Below are 21,478 nucleotides of genomic sequence, written 5' to 3'. Positions count from 1 at the left end.
ACACACACACACACACACACACACACACACACACACACACACACACACAACAGAGGTGCCAGATGTGCAAACCCAGAGTCATTTGCCTACAGGCTATGTCTTTCTCAGACACAGGATATGGAGATAAGGCCAAAGCAAGAGAAGGAAAACTTGGTAACCTGGCTAAAATGATCTCTGGCTGAGGAAGGAGAATGTCGAGAGCTAAAGGTTCTTCTTTGACTTTGAACTGTGCAAGCAGGTACTATGCTTCAGCAGGGTGCAGGACTTTGAGCAGTGATAGCTGCCTTTCCCTGTATGGCAGAATTTAGCTGAGTCCTGCACAATTGCTGTAGATATTTCCAGCTCATCTCTGGCACCAGACCTTCCCTATCTATTTTAGAACCTTTTGGACACAGTGAGCAGGAATCTCTTTCTGGTAATGTTTTCTCTAATTTGTTTGAACTGGCACTAAAGATTTTTAAATTGGGTACAGTTGCAAGTTGACAGAATTTTCTGTTGTGAACTTTGGTCTCAAAGACAGGGTTCTGTTTAGAAGAGAAAATTTTCTATTAGAATGAACATTAATTGTGTTAGCCAGAGCACGAGCATCTTTATTCTTTGAGAAGACGATGTGACATAGCTCCAACAGTGAGTATCCAGGTGTGGCTAAGAGCTCAAAGAGCAGGTGAAGGGTATTGCATAGGGATGCTAGCTTGGGATGTTGCAGCCCAGATTAGGTTTTCCCTTTTCCCATCCTTAGAGTTGAATGGGTACTTCCTCATCACAAGCTTCTCAACCAGAGCTCTGAAATTGTGTGCTCTCACCCACAGCAGTTATATGATTACTTACCTTCAACTTAATAATAAAAAAAAAAATACTTCCCAATATAAGGATGTACTGCACCCAACTGAAAACTATCTCACTGACAACCAGATCAAGTTGTTTTATTATGCAATTCTTAAAGCTAATTTCCTTACAATAACCCAATTTGTTCTGTTAGCAATGTAAACAAATAAACAAATAAACTATTGGGGGATGGTCTGGTGCTCTATGTATTCAGATGGTAAATTCTGGGACCCAAGATCAATTGGAGTCCAAATGAACTCACTGTCATGTACACTGAGCAATGCTGTGTAGTTTGGCAAGCAATTATCTTTGATTGATTAATTTTTAAAAAGGCTGGGCAGCCTGTAACTGGGCAGAAGAGAGGTGGGGGGAGGCTTCAGTTTCTGGGCTTGGGGTTTCAGATAGGGACTTCAAGGCCAGGGGGAGAGGAGAGAAAAAAAAAAAAAAAAGAAGAAGAAGAAGAAGAAGATGGAGTGAGAGGGTGCTAGCTCATAGAGCAGAGCCAGCCTAGACAGGATGAATATCGGCAAGTAACATGGAGTGTGTGGTTGGGAAGCAGTCAGACTAGCTTAGAAAATTAGTATAAATTGTACCCGCCCAGTTACGGTGCTTAAGTTTATTAAATAAATCAATAGGTCTCTGTCTCAATTACTTGGGAGCTAGCTGGGCTAGAAAAGCCCTCCAGAATTTAATAAACAGTCTTCAATAAAAAAAACACTCAAACCAACTAGACTTTCTATTGCCTTCCTTTAGAAACATACTTCCTCTCTCTCTCTCTCTCTCTCTCTCTCTCTCTCTCTCTCTCTCTCTCTCTCTCTCTCTCTCTCTCTCTGGGTGTGTGTGTGTGTGTGTGTGTGTGTGTGTGCCTATACTTGGGTGTAGTGTATGCATGTAGAGGCCAGCCAGAAAGAAATCTCAGGAGCTGCTTCTGAGTTTCACTCTATCTTGTTCCTTGAGACATAGTTTCTTACTTCCCTGGATCTTGCCAACAGACTTGGGTACCTGGCCAGCAAGCCCTAGCTTTCAACCTGTTTCTTTCTCCCCCTGGCATAATAAGGTCATGCCACCATAACCTATATTTTTTTCTTGGATTCCTAGAATCAAATTCAGGGTTTATACTTTCATAGCAAGCACAGTACCCACAGTCATGAATTTCCTGGCCTCTGTTTCATTGCCTCAATTTTCTAATTTGTAAAGTTGAACAATATATTAGAAAGAAAACAAACTAACTATTCCTAAGGTTTTGCTAAACTTGGAAATATTAGAATAGTATGTGTTCTAAAACGTATGCTAGAAAGATGGCTCAGTAGTAAAGAACTCCTGATGTACAAACATTAAGACTTAATTTTTTATTCTAACACCAAAGTAAATAGCTGGGCATGCCCTTGTGTACCTTCGCCTTGGAGCTGTATGGAGACAGGAGGAATGCTCCAGCTCATGGGCCAGAAAACTTAGCTGAGAAACAATCAGCTCCTGCTGAAATGAAAGACTGTTTCAAGCACATAAGATGGAGAGTTATAGAAGACACCTGACACTCAAAGACAGGATAAGCAGGCTACCAAGATGAGACTTGATAGCCTATGACCATATAGTGTTCCTTGGTCATAGACCTAGGGGAGGGGAATAGGGTGAAAGAGGGAGCGAGTGAGGAAAGGGAGGATACAAGTGATGGGATAATAATTGAGTTGTAATCTGAATAAGTTAATTAAACAAAAAATAAAATAAATAATTTTAAAAACAAAATAAAACAAACAAAAAAAGAAGACACCTGAGGATCTCATCTCACTTCCATGCCCCTGCACATAGATAAGTGAACCTGCACACATGTGGATACCGTGTGTGTGTGTGTGTGTGTGTGTTCATGCTCATTCTCGCATACACAAACACACATTTGATCAAGTTAATATGGACCGATTCCAGTGTTCAGTGTTAATAACTAGTTATCAACACCTACTTTTGACAGAATTCCTAACCTCTCTGTCACAAATTTACAACAGATCCAATACCGTCTATGGAAAGTAAATATGCAAAAAGATTAGGCTCCCATGACACTGTGAAAGTATAGATTGTATCATTTGGAATTATAGGGGCTGTGTTAAAGGGAACCTTAACTATAGCTATGTTCATTCCTTTAATATGAACACACACACACACACACACATATATGTATATATGTATATCCTAGGTCTCTAGGAGACAGGAATTGCTTGGCTGCTGCAAATGCTGGTACAGAGTGTGAGCCCTTGGTGTCCACCTTTGCTCATACTATCATGAATTTTTTTACATTAGATTTTTCAGATCACTCACTTTTACTTGACCCTTATCTTTGGACTAGTGATAGGAATAATTATTGCAATAAATCACAGAGTGGTGCTGATTTGGCAGATGTAAAGAGAAAAGAGTGAAATTTTACAAGGCTTAATTGAATAAATCTGAGACCAGGTCACAGACCAGATCATATGAAAAATACGAGTGCTGACTTTGTCAGATTGACACGGGAATCACTGTGACTCTCGCGTCTCACAGCAATTAAGCACATGGCCGTCATCACTCAGCATTAGTTCAATTTTCCACCACAGGTATTTTTAATTGTTACAGTCCTTAAACCAAAGAAGGCCAAGGAAAAGAAGGGAGCTTAGAACTTGTTTTAGTGATATTGAAAGAGAGGTGTCTTTTTTTTATATTTTCAAGTTTAATCAGATTTAAAGTATATTAAACAATATGAGGATAAGTGATTAGCTGCACCTTCTGAGGAGGAGCATCTGTAGCTGCCATTCCCACAACTACCTGACTGGTCCTGTAGACTATGCACAGATTTCTCTTCCATGTGAGTCTTACTCATTAGTGAGGCATTTCCCTTCCCATTGTGGACAGTTTCTGGTTATAAAACTTGGCTGATTATAACGGTTGTATTCTGGAGTAGTTGGGACAGAGCCTGAATGTTGAAAATCTTCTAGTCATTTTAACATGAGTGATGCCTCCTTCATAATTTCATATAGGGATTAGAAGCAGTGTTTCTGTGCCCAGATCCTTTTGTGATTACTAGAAATCTGCATTTCCATATCTAAAGTAACAACACTGAAAGGAAAAACCAGGACATGGTGACACTGTGTGTTCCCATGGACGTTCACTGTGTCTGCAGCTTGTATGATACTATGGTGACCTCTCACTGGAAATGCACACTTGGCTAAATGGCTGCTTGATGGCTGGTCCAGGGACTTAATTAAGCACGAGTGACACTAGAAGCTGCTGGGCTTGTCTCTACACACATGCATTCGGAGCCATCTCTTCAATCTGCAAACCTATTCATGAGGCCTCTTCTAGTCTTAACTCATCTAAGCTAACCACAACTTGCTGTTCAGACCACATAATTTTCTATAGTTGCAATCTAATATAAATTAAAGGAGCTGTAATCCTAAGGTAATGTAGCCCCACATCTTAGCCATTCTTAAGACATTTGGTGCTTTGTACAAGTAGGGAACTCCTAGGTGTACACATTTAGACAGATTTCTCCTACGGTGCGCAGGCTTCCTGCCTTCAGGACTTCTCCCAAATATCTCATGAACTTAGAGCATGCTTAAGTGGGAACACTTAATTCTCTTTCCTTGGGACCTACCTCACTAATTATGACATCTACTAGTGTTTTAGGTAAAAGTTGACTACTAGCCATGTGTCATAGCAACAAGCCTGAACCCACCTGTACTTTCTGCCTTTTCTTGCTGTCCTTCTTCACTAACTGATCCAGGGACCCTTTGCTTTGACAGGTGGGAACTCTTCATCCTCTCTTCACAAGCCCCACAGCGGGAATACAAAGCTGCATACTTAGGGTCTCCTTTCTGTTTTAAATTTATTCATTTCCCTCCTAATTTTAGCCCCCTCCTTCATTGCTTCCCAATCTGCATGGTACTCCTTCTCTATCTGGCATTCATCACCTGCCGTTTCTGGAGAACTACTTAGCGACTTCCTCTCCTCTTTTCTCTGTATACTGGATCACAGGTTGCAGTGGTGTCTTCTAATCACTCACTCATCATATCTTTTCTCTTATTACAGAGTTTGCCCATTTGATCATTTTCTAATATATTGATCCTATACAATATAACTTCTGGAAAAGTTGACCATCACCACACTTTTATTTAAATATAATTAATAAAGTTAAGAATGTTACTCATTCTTGTTAAAAAACAAAACAAAAAAAAAAAAAAAAAAACCTGTTATTTGTGAGTGTGACTTAAATGACCCAATTTTTAAAGCAATCTTGATAAGACTTTCTTAGACCTAGAAAATTGTATTTCTCACAAAATTACACCAATTAGATACTTTCATTGGCCAAAGGCACAAAACCATTACAGAAAAAAAATATACTCCAAAATGTAGCATTTAATAGCATTTTTGAGGAGCCAACTGAGCATACTATTTTCTCATCTTACAAATCTTGGTTGAGATTTGAATCTCAGAGAAAATATTTAGTAAATAGAAAATATCAACCAAGCTAGAAAAATATAACAGGGTATTAAGGAAAATATGGACCTTTGAAATGCAGCCATAATTTTCAATCAACAGTGTCCTCTGACTATGATCAGCAAATCAACTATTTAAGTAAGTTTATTAGTCATTCAAACTGTCTAAAATGAGTAATATTTGCAAGCCACTGAATAAATTACTGGCAATGTCAATATTAAATACAGTGTCATCATGCTGGGAACTCAAACTTCAGTAAATATATAAGTAATGTCACTTTTAAAGCTTTATGGCAGGAATTTAGGCCATTTGCTATCTGATCAATCAAAGGCCTTAAAATATGCAGCCAAATTGACTTGTCCAAGTGACATTATTATCAACATGACCTGATTTAGACAATAAGATTCTGGCTTTAAGACAGATACTATGATGAAATGAAATTTATAGTTTTGGGAGGGTGTCAATGTGGGTTGCATGCATGTGAAACATGACTCACTGAGGGTAGTGGTTTCCCTCTGAAAACATTGCTGTCATGATCCCTCATCTTTTGTTTCTCATGTGTGAGCCCTTGTCTTGAGAGTGTACAGGACCTAGGATTTCCTTCTGAAAATTATACTATACAAGAGTGACCATGTAAGCAATGTTATATGTGTGATCACAAGATATTGTTTCATATAGTTATAGTATCCATATAGCTGGAGTTTAATATTCTCAATCGCTTCATAGAATAAGCTGTCAATCATGTATGTATGTATGTATATATCTCTTGCTCTATCTATCTATCTATCTATCTATCTATCTATCTATCTATCTATCTATCTATCCATCTACCTACTTTCTATCATCTATGTTTCCATCTCTTTTTCTTTATCTATTGAGTGGTTGAATTGTTTCTTTGGCTAAGTACCAAGTGAGGCAGGCAAACATAAGGAGTAGATAAGTGACACGAGTAGCCATGAATGAAGTCCTCTCTGATCAAGCTACATGCCACAGTGCAAACTGTTAGCAATCTAGAAGCCCCAGGTACACTGAGTTCCACCTGGTCAAGCATTAAACAGTGGAAATGAACTGCTTTCCATAGCAAGCTCTTAATAATACTCATTTCTATTTAAGGGTGTCTTTGAACACAGTCTGTGAACTACAGGCAGTGCAATGATATCATTGTTTTTAAGCTGGTACATGTGTATTTGCAAAGAGAATATTTAGGAAGAAGTGCCTATTTAACGTCCTATCCTTATACAAATTGTAATGTGCACTAAGGGCAGGGACAGGCACAATAGAAAAAAAATTATATAACTTAATTAATCAGTTAAAACAGAGAACTCCCTCACTATGTTATTTAGCAAGAAAATTCCTCATTCTACTGAAACTCAAAAGGAAGGCCTACTTGCCTCTTCCTCATGAGACACACTGCCAGTCTTGACAGCATATTTGTTTCTAATCTGAACTATGACTTTCCTTTAAATAAAGTATTCTTAGCTTTTTGCAGATTTATATACACCTTTATTTCATGCTTTCCAAAGATGCCAAGATCCCAGAAAGATCCAGATACTGACCACTGGTAGCACAAAAAACCAAAATGTACATTAAGCACTGGATTATATGTTAGAATAACAACAGTGGGCAAAACATGATGGATAAGCCAAAGTTGATGACAAGTACACAAAATGAAAAAGAATATAAAATCAACATGTTGCACAGTATTGTGATCCACACTGACCTGTAGTAGAATAGTTGCTAGTCATGATGGAAGCATGAGTGTAGTGACTTATAAGCACAACACACGACTCTCCCGTTTCTGAGGGATATGAACAAAGATGGCTTTCTTAGGAGTGCTCTGAAAAGAATGAAGATGATATTGGGGTGGATAATATTTTGGTAGGAAGATAGAATTGAGGCATTCGGGAAGACAGATAGACAGAAGGACAAAAAAAAAGATTGTGAGTAGTTATAATTTCCATTAAGTTGATTCACAGTGTCTTAGTATTGTATGAAAATGTGTAGTGATGGATTACCCAAAAATTTGCATGCTAAAGAACTGCAGTCTTTTCACATTTATCATAATTATTGACAGGACTTTGGAAGATAACTTTACAGGTAACATAGACAAACAATTGGAAAGGTGACAACATTATAAGATGAGAAAAACTACACGTGTTAACAGTCCTGGGAGATGACCACAGAGTCAAGTAAGGAAGAGAAACAGAAGAGCTGCTCCTGAAACAGTCTCTCAGGATTTACCTCTGTGGCAATGGTGGACAGTTGACGATTCATTGACAATTTCTGTTAGGCATTGCTCACTGAGTCTGATAAGCATCTCTGTGGCTTCAAGGTCAGAGAATTTTGGAGAGAGATCAGTATTTCTTCTCCTTTCTTTTGATTCCTGTTTAGAATAGGAACTGGATGGAATTGAGGAGGTACAAGCAAGCTGAGAGACAGTAAGCATGGCTCTTGCCTATTATGGGAAAATTGTGCTGGAAGAAAAAGCTTCAGGTACTGACCGTTAAGGGGTAGTTTGTATTTAAGAAAGACCATTAATTAAATTTAAGTTTTAGCTGTAAAGAGTTTGATAAACCATGGAGAGATTAAAAGGCCTATGTACTTTGAGTAGGGAAGAAGAGGTGATCAAAAGACAGAAAAATTAAGTATTTTACAATATAAATATAGTCCAAATAATAAATTCGACTAAGAACTTACACTTCTAGAATCATATCTAAGAAAATAAAAGCTTATGTCCACGCAGCAACTTGCACAAAAGTTCGCCTATCCACATTATCTATAGTAGCCAGAAATAAATACTCAAGTAGTCATTAAGCAATAGAATGGCAAAATGTGTTGTGTTCTAGAAAAGATTTGAGTAGAACTTAAGAAGACACTATGCAAATTGAAGTTGGGGGTGGAAAAACACACGTAATTCAAATGCATTTATATGACATGTGCCAAAAAGTTGACTCATCGAGACAAACAGTAGATTAGTGGATGTCTGAAGCAGAAGAGGAAGAATTGAAAACACACTTCCCTATTTTAAAGAAGTAATAGTTACCTAGAATTGTGACTATACAGAAATTACCAAAATAGGATCCATCTTAGGGAATGTGAATTATTTTTTAAAGCTATTAGGCATCTTCCTATTTTTTTATTCTTTTTTTATATTTTATTAATTTCTTCATATTACATCTCAATTGTTATCCCATCCCTTGTATGCTCCCATTCCTCCCTCCCTCCTGATTTCCCCCTACTCACCTCCCCTATGATGGTGACTGATGGGACTTCCTCCCCCTGTATATGCTCATAGGGTATCAAGTCTCTTCTTGGTAGCCTGCTATCCTTCCTCTGAGTGCCACCAGGCCTCCCCATCAGGTGGACATGGTCAAATATGGGGCACCAGAGTTCATGTGAAAGTCAAACCCCACTCTCCACTCAACTGTGGAGAATTTCTTGTCCATGGCTGGATCTGGGTAGGGGTTCGAAGTTTATTGTACGTATCGTCCTTGGCTGCTGCCATAGTTTGAGTTGGACCCCTGTGCCCAAATCTGCCTATCATAATGTTCTGCTTATAGGTTTCTAGGACCCTCTGGATCCTTCTATTTCCCCATTCTCCCATGCTTCTCTCACCTAAAGAAAGTCCCAATAGGATGTCCTCCCCTCTGACCCACTTTTCTGGTAAGTGAAGACTTTTATAGCGGCCTTTTTCATAATAGCCAGAACATGGAAACAGCCTAAGTGTCCCTCAGTAGAAGAATGGATAAAGAAACTGTGATACATTTACACTATGGAATACTACTCAGCTATTAAAAACAAGAAATTCCTGAAATTTGTCGACAAATGGATTGAACTAGAAATGATCTTAATGAGTGAGTTAACCAAGAAGCAGAAAGTCAAATGGTATATACTCACTTATATCTGGACACTAGCCCAAGGCGCATCTTCCTAATTTTTTAAAAAATATCCACGATGATAAAAATTCTGAGAATTTTCAGAAATTCTTGTTACCCTGAGTGAATGGAAGCAATATATATTATTCTTTGCTAAATGGGAGTGGTGGTAAGCCTGCGAATGAAGCAAATGAGCTGTGGTTTCCAGTAGTCCCATAAACTGGCATCCTCTGCTCCTCTTGGAATTATGGTAGCCCAGTGATTGTGAGTTCCATACCTACATTTCTATCTATGAAAAAAAAAAGACAGAGTTGAGTATCTCTGGCAAATCACAGCTAGTGGCACATTTGGGTTTCTCAATACATATCTGCTCACACATTGAAATAGACTAAAGAGGAAAATGAGAAATCAATGCAAATATACTCTCTCTACTGACTTGTGGCTTGCTTGTGCTGCCATCACTCTCTGCTGGATGGCTTCATCCCCCCTCCACCGGGTGTGGGAATGTGGCTTATGATGGGAAAAGACTTCAGAGGCCTAAAAGTGAATGTTTGCAACAACCACATGGCAGGACATACCTGACTAGACTTTAGGATAGGCTGAATCCCCATCAAAGCTCTTTCTGTGTTTCTGAGATTTCTTTCTTGCTTTTGTATCTTAGCTAATTCAGAAACTGTCCTAAATGTTTGCATAAAGGCAGGGCTCAATTACAAATCCTTGAAGAGGCAGTAGTTGTGAGATTAACATTTCTGGTATGCCTCCATGGCGTATGAAGAGAAGTGTGGCCTAAATCTAATTTCAATTAAATAAAAAAGACTGTGGTGCCGAATTAGTATTCTCTAGGACGTTGACTGTATCATTTCTTCACATGTTGTGGGAGTTATCATATAGATAAACCCAAAATAGGACAATGAAAGAATTTTTATAAACTCATTTTCTGTCTTTAATGAGTGGTAGGATTTCATAGCATTAGAACTTTCAAAAACAGTTTTCTTTCTTGCTTAAAAATATTCGGAGAGTTGAAAATCCTTCTGCATTTCAGATCTTCTTATGGCTGCATTGATCGGTCCTCTAGGAAACACAGCTGTAGCAGTAATCCTGCTCCGGCATCTTTGCACGCAGGAGGGAAGGCGGGAGATAATAAGCATTGCCACAGGGAGTCTATATTTAATCTACAACTGGCTTATCCAAGTGTCTTATTGCTTCCCGAGGGTCCTGCCACATGCACCATTGTGAGGGGGGAAAAAAAAGAGGATAGAGGAGAAAGGAAGAAAAAGTTCACCCAAGGTTGGTCTTCAAGTAATTAATTCACTTCAGAATTGGCACAGAAATTTACACTTTGCTATTCATACCAACTCTGAGAAAACTGCCTTCCTTATTCCTCTGCAGAAGTCTTTCTGGCTTTGCCCTGTGGCTGCTGTTGGGAGATGGCTGGGCTTTGTGAGGGCAACAAGGATTAAGGCTGCTGGGAGGCACCTGTAGGTGATGTTGCTGGTAGCTCTATGAAAGAACCCCATAAACCCACACTACAGCTTACTATGTACCCGTAATTCATACTACCCTCACAGTGCAGTAATGTATACACTTGAGAAAATCATAAAGTCTACTGTGAAATGAGTAAGGGTATCAATAATTAAAAGTATAAAATAAAATAGGTAAACTTGCAGTACTGTTTCCTTCTTTATATACTGTCTCATTGTTCTAGTTATTAGCTACCTGGTCTGATACCAAACTCACAACACACCGGGGTCCAGGCTAGACAGGTTTTCTAAAATAAAACATCAGTCTAAGTCACCATCAGGGAATCAAGTGACATCTGTTCCTAAATGACAATCGTCATCATCAAACAAAACAAAATTTGCCTACTATCTGTGATATAGTGACATAATATGTCTTACTCTCAGATGCCTCCCTTACAAATTTTTTGACTTTTAAGTAATTATGAGTGTATAATGACAATGTCTATAAAAAACATTTGTACGAAATTTCACTAAAATCTTATAGCTTTGCATTAAAACTATAGAATCGCATTTCAAAAAAAGACAGCAGGGTATTTGCCTTAATAATGGAAGTTCTCTCTTCAGAGTGTTGGCCCCTCCATCTACACTGCCCAGTATTGGCTTTTTTTCTGTCTAAACTGTATGTATGGTGTTGACTTATTCTGTCTACATTGTATAGCCTTGACTCCTTCTTTCTGTTGGCTCCTTCTTTCTACTTTATACAGTAGTGGGCCTTCTGTCTATACTACCTGGTGTTGACCCTTCTATCCACAATGTATAATGTTGGTCTCTTCTATTTGCTCTGTGTGGTGTGGACACTTCCATCTACTTTATGAAGTGTTGGCCATTCTATCTACATGGCTTAGAGTTGACTTTCTGTGTACACTTGGAAGTATTCATTCCTTCCTTCTAGACTACTACTACACAGTGTTGACCCTTACATTTGCATTGTTTATCTATCCATTTGGGGCTTTGTTTTTGGTCACACATCTCTTACTGTGTTCTCTAAATTTGTTATTGCTATTGCTGTTGTTGTTGTTGTTATTAGTAGTATTAGTATTAGTATTAGTATTATTGGTTCTTTTTGAGACGGCATGTCTCTATATTGCCCTGGCTGTCCTGGAACTCACTTTATAGATCAGGCTGGCCTTGAAGTCAGATATGCACCTGCCTCTGCCTCCTAAGTTGTGGGATTAAAGGCATATGTCACCATGCCCAGCTCTCATGTTTTTTATTCTCCACAAATGTTGAACATTGCATAAGTTCCAATAAAAATTTCTACTTTTTCATTATATATTTAAAAAAAATTTAGATTATCAAATGCATTCTCATGGATATAACCACTATCCAGTTAAGGTCACACATGTGGCCTTGAGTTTGTAGCCAAGGTTTCTAATGAATATTACCACTGGCCAGTCTTGGTCATATATGTGATCTTAGATCTGAGGACAAGCTGTGTAATATTTATTAATACAGATCATAGTCATAGTCACGTATGTGGTCTTGGATCTGAATCTAATCTTTCTACTTATTGTTGAACATTTTCTTTTCTTGCCGTATAATGTAATTTACTGTGGTCTACTTCTTATTGATTCATAGATATTCTCTACTTTCTCTTTTTAATAATGAGCACATACTCATGATTATATAATTATTTAATAACAATATAAAATAATTAACTAATCTCTGGCTGCTGGCAACTTTCTTATCTGCTTTTACACACCAAAGCAAATTCCATTTTTGCTTGCTCATAAGTTTCTAAACTTGTATTCTGCTGATTGTAGAATTTGGTGAAGTGGAGAATTGGGGGAGTAGGCAAGGCAACGTTGATTTATATTGTAGAGGGCAGGCTTGCTCTTGGGAAAGGAAATGAAATTTATTGTCACTGAGAACAAGGGAGGCATATTTCAAGGCTGGCTTTTCATTTAGGGATAGAGTATGGAGTAATTTGGAGTTGGATGAAAGAGACTTAGGAGTATCTGTCCTAAGTGGGAACAATTGGGAAGGAGACTAGGTGAGTCAGCATTTCTTGAGGCTGAATTCACTTAGCTGTTTAATGTCTTTCTTTACCAGTCAGCTATGAAGTTCCACAGATGGAGACACAATGCCAATCTTCTTTAATGCAGTCTTTCCTGCGCTAACAGTAGTCCTGAGAAATCATAATTGCTGGACAAAGACATCTTCATTAGTGATTTACTATAATTGTGATTGTTTTTCTGTGAATTAATGAGCTCTAAATATGAACTTCCGTATCCAGCGTGAGAATGGCTGCATAGATGAATGAGACCTAGAGTCCAGGTGCCTTAAAAAGAGATTATAAACATGTTATTGAACTAGGTTTCAGTTAAGGCTTTTTAGAACTACATTATTTTTCAAACCTTAAGAACTCACTGACTTTTAAGAATTTACTAAGTTTTGCTTAGGTGGTCAAAACTTCTTACAAAGAGCAAAAGAAGAGACTAGCTAGATAGAAAATAATTGATCAGAATAAAAATTTTAACGCACTCTAGAGAAAACAAATTTTGGGTACTAATGTAATTGCTTCCCCTTATTTCAACCTAGCACCTTGCATGTGAACTACAGCCTAGAGTGAGTCATTTATATTAAGACATGAAGTACGTGGGGTAGGTACTAATGAGATCATTTTAATCACATGACAGACTTCTTGAATTCCATCAAAATATCTTCATTTAGTCAAGGTTCTCTAGAAAAAAATAAATGCTAGAATGAATGAATACATATCAGACTTATTAAAGTGTTTTATAGGCTGTGGTTTAAGTAGGAACAACAGTGACTATGTGTGAGGAAAGGCCAAGGATCCGAGGGTCCTGTGGTTGTTTAGTCCACTAGACTGGGTGACTGAGCCATCACAATCTTTTGCCGGAGTTGTATGGAGGTCCTAGAGAGCTGCCAACTTCAAGGCCACTTTGGAATCCTGAAAAAGGTAAGCTTTAACACCTGTAGAGGCGTGGCTAAGGATAGATGAACTTGCACACGAGAGTGAGGACAAGAAGAAAGAAAGCATAACTTCCCTCTTCCATGTATTTTTTTTTTTTTAATGTGAGCTGCTACCAGAAGGTATAAGCCAAATTTAGGGTAGATCTTTTGTCATCAAGTGCTTTGGGTTTCAGTTCATCTCCTAGCTCAGATAATCCAACCAAAACACATCTCTCCCTGGTGCACTAAGCTGCTTATATTTTAGTTACTTCCAGTTGTAGTCAAATTGAAAACCAAGACTGACATCTCAAGTCTCATTAAGACTCATTTGTGTGAGTGTATGAGTGTGTGTGTGTGTGTGTGTGTGTGTGTGTGTGTGTGTGTGTGTGTGTGTGTGTGTGTGTTTGGAACACTTCTATGAAATGGGACCCCAAAGGGACAGTGAAGGGTCAGTTAACAGTTTACAGTTTAGTGGAATTAATATCCACATCAAATGATCTCTGTGGCAGTGCTCCAGCTCTCCCATTGATGTGGAAGAGTGTGGAATTATTTTCATGAACATATAGTGGTGATCTAGACCCTAAATAATGACCAGAGGTTAGGATTTTGCAGTAGTAAGCATGAGGTTATAAGACAGAGTGGTATAAATGTTGATTTCTTACAGTAATCCTAGTTTTTCCTTGCCTGACTGGACAAATGAAACTAAACTGAACAAGACCTGTCTGTTGAGTAATTCCAATAGGTCACACAGAGGCAGAGGCACCACCAACCATTCTATTAGGCCAAGTGGAAGAGCTTACTGAGCAGCTACAGTGCACTATCTGAAAAGTCCTCACAAAATAGCATTCCTTAAGATCAGAATTAATTTAACCTCAAATATAAACACACACACACACACACACACACACACACACACACAAATAAAAATGCACTACTTTCATCTCTTTCAGGAAAATATCACACAGGAACCTCAACGGATCTCACTGATCAACAAACAGAGAAGTTAGCTCAGTCAAAACAGATTAAATAAATTCCAGAAGAATTTGACAAAACTAATGCATTCTTTATTTTAAATTTAAAATATATAGTAAATATTATTACACATGCAAAGAAGTAACTTAGCCAGGAGAAAAACCAATCTAAAGAGTAATACAAAATTGTAGACATGTTCCAATTAGGAAAAACAAAATTTAAAATTACACGTTGTAAATTGCTGAAACTTAAAAAACAAAACAAAACAAAATATCATCATAAAGTAGAAATGAAGCACAAAGCATCATCAGTAGTAAAAGTGTAAAATTAGTTGTAAATTTTATTTTATTTTAAATATTTTGAGTTCGATTTTGAGATTATATATAATTACATTTTTCCTTTTCTGTTTTCCCTCCAAATCTCCTATATATCACTCCTTGTCCTCTTTCAAATTCCTGCCCCCCTTTCCATTTATTTTTATTGTATGATGTGTATATGAATAAACATATATGTTCCTAAGCATAACCTGCTCAGTCTATATAATGTTACTTGTATATAAATATGTTTTCAGTGCTTTTGGGCATTGGATAATCAGTTGGTGTCCTCTTCCATAGGGAAAACTATCTCTAGCCCTCCCAGCATTCCTCAGTTGCCTATAGTTCCTCATGGGCTTATCCCTGTCAATTTTGGAATGCTGATTGGTTTAGCCTTTGTTCAGCTCACATTTGGGCAGTGATACAGGCAAGACTTCATAGATGTAGCTTCTGTCATCCCAAGTAGACACTGTCTCATAGTAAATTCCATGACTCATTGGCTCTTATAAATGTTATACCACCTCTTCCACAAGGTTCCCTGAGTCTTAAGTGCCACAGTGTTTTGTAGATGTATATTCCTAGGGACTAGGCTCAATAACTCTGTATCTTGATCGGTTGTAGTTTCCTGTAGTGGTTTATATCTGTTGCCAAGAGAAGGGTTCTTAATTAGGGTGAGGACTTCAATCATTGTGAGTATAAGGACAAATATGTAGAATGTTGATAGAAATTTTGCTGTCTTGGCAAATTAGTGGTTGTGCTTGTGGATTCTTCTTCAATAACTGTAACTTTACTAGCACAGAGTACTCAGCTAGGGTACCAGTACCAGCATAGTTTCCTTCTTACCAAGTGGGTCTTTAGCCCTTAAAGAACGTTTGGTTACCCTCAAGGTGTGCTTGCCCCTATTGTACCTTCTGGATTACTATGCTATGCTAGTTGTTGATGGAGTTGAAAGGCATCATAGCTGGGAAGGACCATTGGTTGTCTCCCTCTTTTGGAAGCTGACACAGTACATTCTGATACCATGAAAGCTAGTCCTAAGTGAGGGGACATTTAGCTCACATCCAGATCAGGGGTCTTTAGGCCCTTTTTCTAGGGTAGATTGTATGTTCAGCGATGAAGACTTACCTCCCACCTGTTTGGGGGTATGTAGCCCAGACTGTCCTTGAAATCACTGTGTAGCTGAGCCTGGCCCCTTGCCTCTAATTGCTCAGCACTAGGTTTACAGGTGTGCACCTATGAGCAGCTAAAGCTGCAACATTTATATAAAGATTTGACAAGTTAAAAGGCATGAGTGTTGTAAAAGAAACATTTTCATAACAGCTAACACCGCATACTACTTCCAGACAGGTAGTTCTTATATATATATAATTTTTAGGTATTATAAGACAGATCAACATTAATGGCAATGTGCGTAATAGTAAACATAAAACCAACACACAGAAATTCAGAGATTTTAATTAAAATTTAAAAATCAGGACATTTTAAATCGTCATATTGTGTTTTAACCTCTTCACCAATATGTTATAAAATGATTTGGAAAAATAAATCAATGAAGACATTGATGAGGCCTGAGGATGTAGCTCAGTGTTAGAGTGTTTGCCTAGCATTCTCAGTACTGTGGGTTTGATCTCCCATACCAAACGAAGTTGTGAACAGGACAAATAAGTTATCATTTATCTAAACACTATAAAGATAATCAAACAAATAATATCTGTTGAAAATGCATGAAAGAACAGCACTGATTGTATTTTTGCTGTTAGTGAACATTTGTCAAGACACACCCAGTACTGCACATCCAAACATCTACTAATATAATCAGATGAGTGAAATTTAAATGTGGACTACAAGACACCAAAAGAATATCAAAATAAGAAAATCAGAAATGAAAAGGGGGCATAACAACAGACACCAAGGAAATCCAAAGAATCATTAGGTTGTGCTTTAAAAACCTATACTCTACAAAATTGGAAAATCTTAAAGAAATGGATAATTTTCTTCATAGGTAACACCAAAGTTGAATCAAGATTAAACAGCCAATTTAAATAGACCCAAGGAAATAGCAGTAGCCATTAAAAGCTTTTCAACAACAACAACAAAAATGCCAAGGGCCAGATAGTTTTAGTACATAATTCTACCAGACTTTTAAAGAAGAGTTAACCTCAACACTCCTCAAATTATTCCACAGAAGAGAAACAGAAGAAACATCTCCAAATTCATTTTACGAGGCCACAGTTACCCTGATATCCAAACCACTGATTCACCAAACTAAGAGAATTTCAGTTCAATTTCCCTCATGAACATGAATGCAAAAATACTCAATAACAAAATCCAATAACACATCTGGAATATCATTCGCCATGGTCAAGTGGGGTTTATCCTACAAATGCAGGGATGGCTCAACCTATGAAAGTCATTAAATGTAATCCACATTATAAACAAACTGAAAGAAAACCAAGCAAACATAAAACACAATCATCTCCTTAGATGCTGAAAGGGCCTTTGACAAAATCCAAGACACCTTCATGATAAAAGTCTTGGAGGGATTAGGGATACAAGGGACATACATACCTAAAAAGTCAATTTACAGCAAGACAATAAGCAACATCAAATTAAATAAAGAGACATTCAAAACAACTGCACTAAAATCAGGAACAATAAAAGGTTGTCCATTCTCTCCATATACATTAAACATAGTAATTGAAATTCTAGCTGGAGCAATAAGACAACTGGAGGAGATTAAGGTAATACAAATTGGAACGGAAGAGGTCAAAATATGATTATTTGTAGCTTATATAATATACATAAGCAATCCCTGAATCTATATTAGCTAACTCCTACAGCTATAAATACCTTTAGTAAAGAGGATGGATATAAGATTAACTAAAAATAAAATCAGTAGTTATCTTATACACAAACAACAATTGGTATAAAGAAGAAATCAGGGACACAACACCCTCACAATAGTCACAAAGGGGTGGCTCCAGCCAGGCAAGTGAGAGACTTGTACAACCAAGTCTTGCACAGATTTGGAGCCTGGAGACCTTGCCTACTCCTGTGGCATCTGGAGACCTGTTATCCTATTCAAATCAGGAACATTATCTTTGAAATCCAGTCACAGTGGCAATCCATGCCCCACCCGCACTGCTGCAGCTGGCAAGACAGATCTGCTGAGGCTGGAGGCCTTGACCATTTCTACTCTGGAGGATCTGCACATAGAACTCATCCCAGTGATGTCTAAGGAGGGATTCACTGACAAATACACAAATATACTGATGGTCATGGTGCCTTCCTGGCTTTTCCTATGCCTTTCTGTAGGAGTTCTGATAAAGAACCACCACCTGAAACTACTGAAGAAGGTACTTGGCTGGATGCATTGGCTACATAGAAGATTTGTCCACAGATGCAAATTCAGAAAGCTAGATTTGAGGAATGCACATGACTTCTGGAGCAAATGGGCTGGATCCCACGAAAGTGTCTGCTCACCTTAGGTCATAACACCGAAGCGGCCAGTAGAGTCCTGTCCTGACTCTGGGGTGAAGTATTATTTGAAGGTGCTAACTGACCTCAAACTTCTAAGTGGCAAGCAGGGTAACTGCCAAAGCCTTGCTGCAGTGGTCCCATCAACAAAAAGGTTCCACTCATCTGTGTTGTAGAGAGCTGCAGATTTGGTACCCTAAGCTCATAGAAATCTTCAAATGTATAGATTTGGACTGTATACAGGAGCTAGATCTGAGTTGTTTGTCTATAGAACATTAGGATCCTCTTGAACTTTACCTGGTGCTGATGAAACAGTGTTCCCACACTCAAGCTTGATGCCACCAAACAACCTCACTATGGCTGACTCTAAAGATCATAGGGGAGAGAATAAGCAGGTTGATTTCTCAATTACCTAAACTCCACTGTCTCCAGGATCTCAACTTAAATAATTTCTCCTTTCTACAAGGCCATGTGACAGAACTGCTTAAGTGCCTGAAGAAGGCCTTGGAGATATTGTCCATCACTTACTGCTGTCTCTCACAGTCAGACTTGGTTTACCTACCCTATTACCTGAAATGTCTGTGGGCTAAAACATCTAAACCTGAGTGCTACATATTTAAGTTGTTTATTTGTTAAACCTCTTCGGGTACTCTTTGAGGAGTTAGAAATAACCCTGCATACCCTGAAAATGGAGTTGTGTTGGATGGAGGACTCTCACATCAGTGTCCTCCGACCTGACCTGAGCCAATGCTCCTAGCTCACCAAGGTCAATTTCTATGATAATAAACTTTCTCTGCCTGTCCTGAATCAACCCCTGCACTATATATCCAGGCTGATCCATATAACCCAGAAATAGTACCTTGCCCCTCTGGAGTAACATACTGACAAGGTTAAACTATTATTGGACAGATTTGACCAATTTTGTCCCGAGATCCTGGATATATTAAGGGACAAAAAGCAGTCCAAAGAAAGTCCTTTTCAATAGAAACCAATTTGATTACTCTATGTTTTGTCTGGTACTTGGAGACCCAAGGTTGCCCCTTTCTAGCCTCAAATGGGGAAAGGTTGATGCTGGAATTGAGAAATGGAAGTCTAGTATTGGAAATTAATGAAATACCGAGTGAAGACCAGGTAACGTAGCGCATGCCTTTAATCCCATTACTCAGAGAGGCAGAGGCAGGTGTAGCTCTGGGAGTTAGAGGCCAACCTGTTTGTTCTACAGAGCAAGTCTAGGATAGCCAAGGCTACACAAAGAAACCCTGTCTCATAAAACCAAAAAGAAAGAGAAAGGAAAAAAGGAAGGAAGGAAGGAAAGGAAAAGAAAAGTAATCCTGAGTGCTTGAGTGAATGTTCACTGCTGACATGAGCTTGGGTATGCCAAGCACCTCAAGGCTTGAGACACACTGGAAAAGCAGGGTCCTTCACTGATCTGGTGAATTGATACTGCCTCTGTGAAGAAAGTTTCAACCACTCTTTCCTTCTTTAGGATTAGTGAAGCTTGTGTCTGTTCCCCACAGAAATCCCCTACCATGGTACGGCAGCCTCCTCTTTAGATTGCATACAATAAATGTGTTGAGTTTCTGGGTTGCAGGATTGTATCTATCAGAGCACACATCCCACTCACTACCAGCATTTATTTCTGAAAAACAAAACAAAACAAAACATAGCAAACATGAAGTCTTTGAAGAAAGAAATTGAAGAAGCTTTCAGAATATAGAAAGTGCTCCCATGCTCATGGATTGTTGGAATTAACCTGGTAAATATGGCTACCTTACTAGAAGCAATGTATAGAATCAACCAATCCCTATAAAAATTTAAACACAATTCTTTACATACCTTGAGAGAACAATACTCAACTTTATATGGAAAATAAGAAAAGGATAGCCAGAAAATATCCTCTATAAAAAATCCTCAACAGCTGGAGGTATCATCATGCACAATTTTGAATTGTATTACAGGGCTATAGTAATAAAACTCCCATGATATTGGCATAAAAGTAGGCAGTTTGATCAATGGAATTGAATTGAAGAACCAAACATATATCCACACACTAATGGCCATATGATTTTGATGAAGAAGTCAAAAATGCACAATGGAAAAAAGAAAGCCTCATCAACAAATGAGATGCTGTAACTGGATGCCTGCACATAGAAGAATGCACATTGATACATATTTATTTCCTTGTACAAAACTCACACCCATGTGGGTCAAAGACTTCAACATAAAGCCAGATACACTGAACCTAATAGAACAGAAGATGAGGAATAGCCTTGAGCACATTGACACACAAGACAACTTCCTGATCAGAAAACCAATAGCATAGGCACTAAGAACAACAATCAATAAATAGGATCTAATGAAATGGAAAAGCATCTGTAAGACAAAGAACACTGTCAATAGAACAAATCAGAATCTTACAGAGAAAAGATTTTCACCAACTTCACACCTGATAGAGGGCTAATATTCAAAGCATATAAGGAACTCAAGAAGGTAGGCATCAATTAAACAAAATAATCCAATTTAAAAGTGAGGTACTGATCTAAACAGAATTCACAAAAAAGGAAGCTCAAATGGCTAAGAAATATTTGAAGTAATGTTCACAATCCTTAGTAATCAGGAATATGCAAATCAAACTTCCTTGAGGTGCCATCTTACACCTGTTAGAGTAGCTAAGATAAAAAATGCAAGTGACACCTCATGCTGCTGACAATATGGAGCAAGGCAAACACTCCCCCATTGCTGGTAGGAATGCAAACTCATACAGCCTCTATGGAAATTAACATGGTGGTTACTCAAAAAGATGGGAATCAATCTAACTCAAGATGCAGCTATACCTCTCTTGGGCATATACGCAAAGGATGCTTCATTCACAAAGACAGTTGCTCAACCATGTTCATAGCGGCTTTATTCATAATAACCAAAAACTGGAAACAACTTAGATGCCCCTCAACTGAAGACTAGATAAAGAAAACATGGGGCATATACACAATGAAAGATTATTCATCTGTTAAAAACAATGAAATCATGAAATTTGCAGGCAAATGGATGGAAGTAGAAAAGATCATCCTGAGTGAAGTAACCTCGACCCAAAAAGACATAGCATATACTTCTTATAAGGGGA

The sequence above is a fragment of the Acomys russatus genome, chromosome 20 (genome assembly GCF_903995435.1).
Source record: "Acomys russatus chromosome 20, mAcoRus1.1, whole genome shotgun sequence".
In the NCBI taxonomy this organism is placed as follows: Eukaryota; Metazoa; Chordata; class Mammalia; order Rodentia; family Muridae; genus Acomys; species Acomys russatus.
This window is presented reverse-complemented; position numbering follows the sequence as displayed.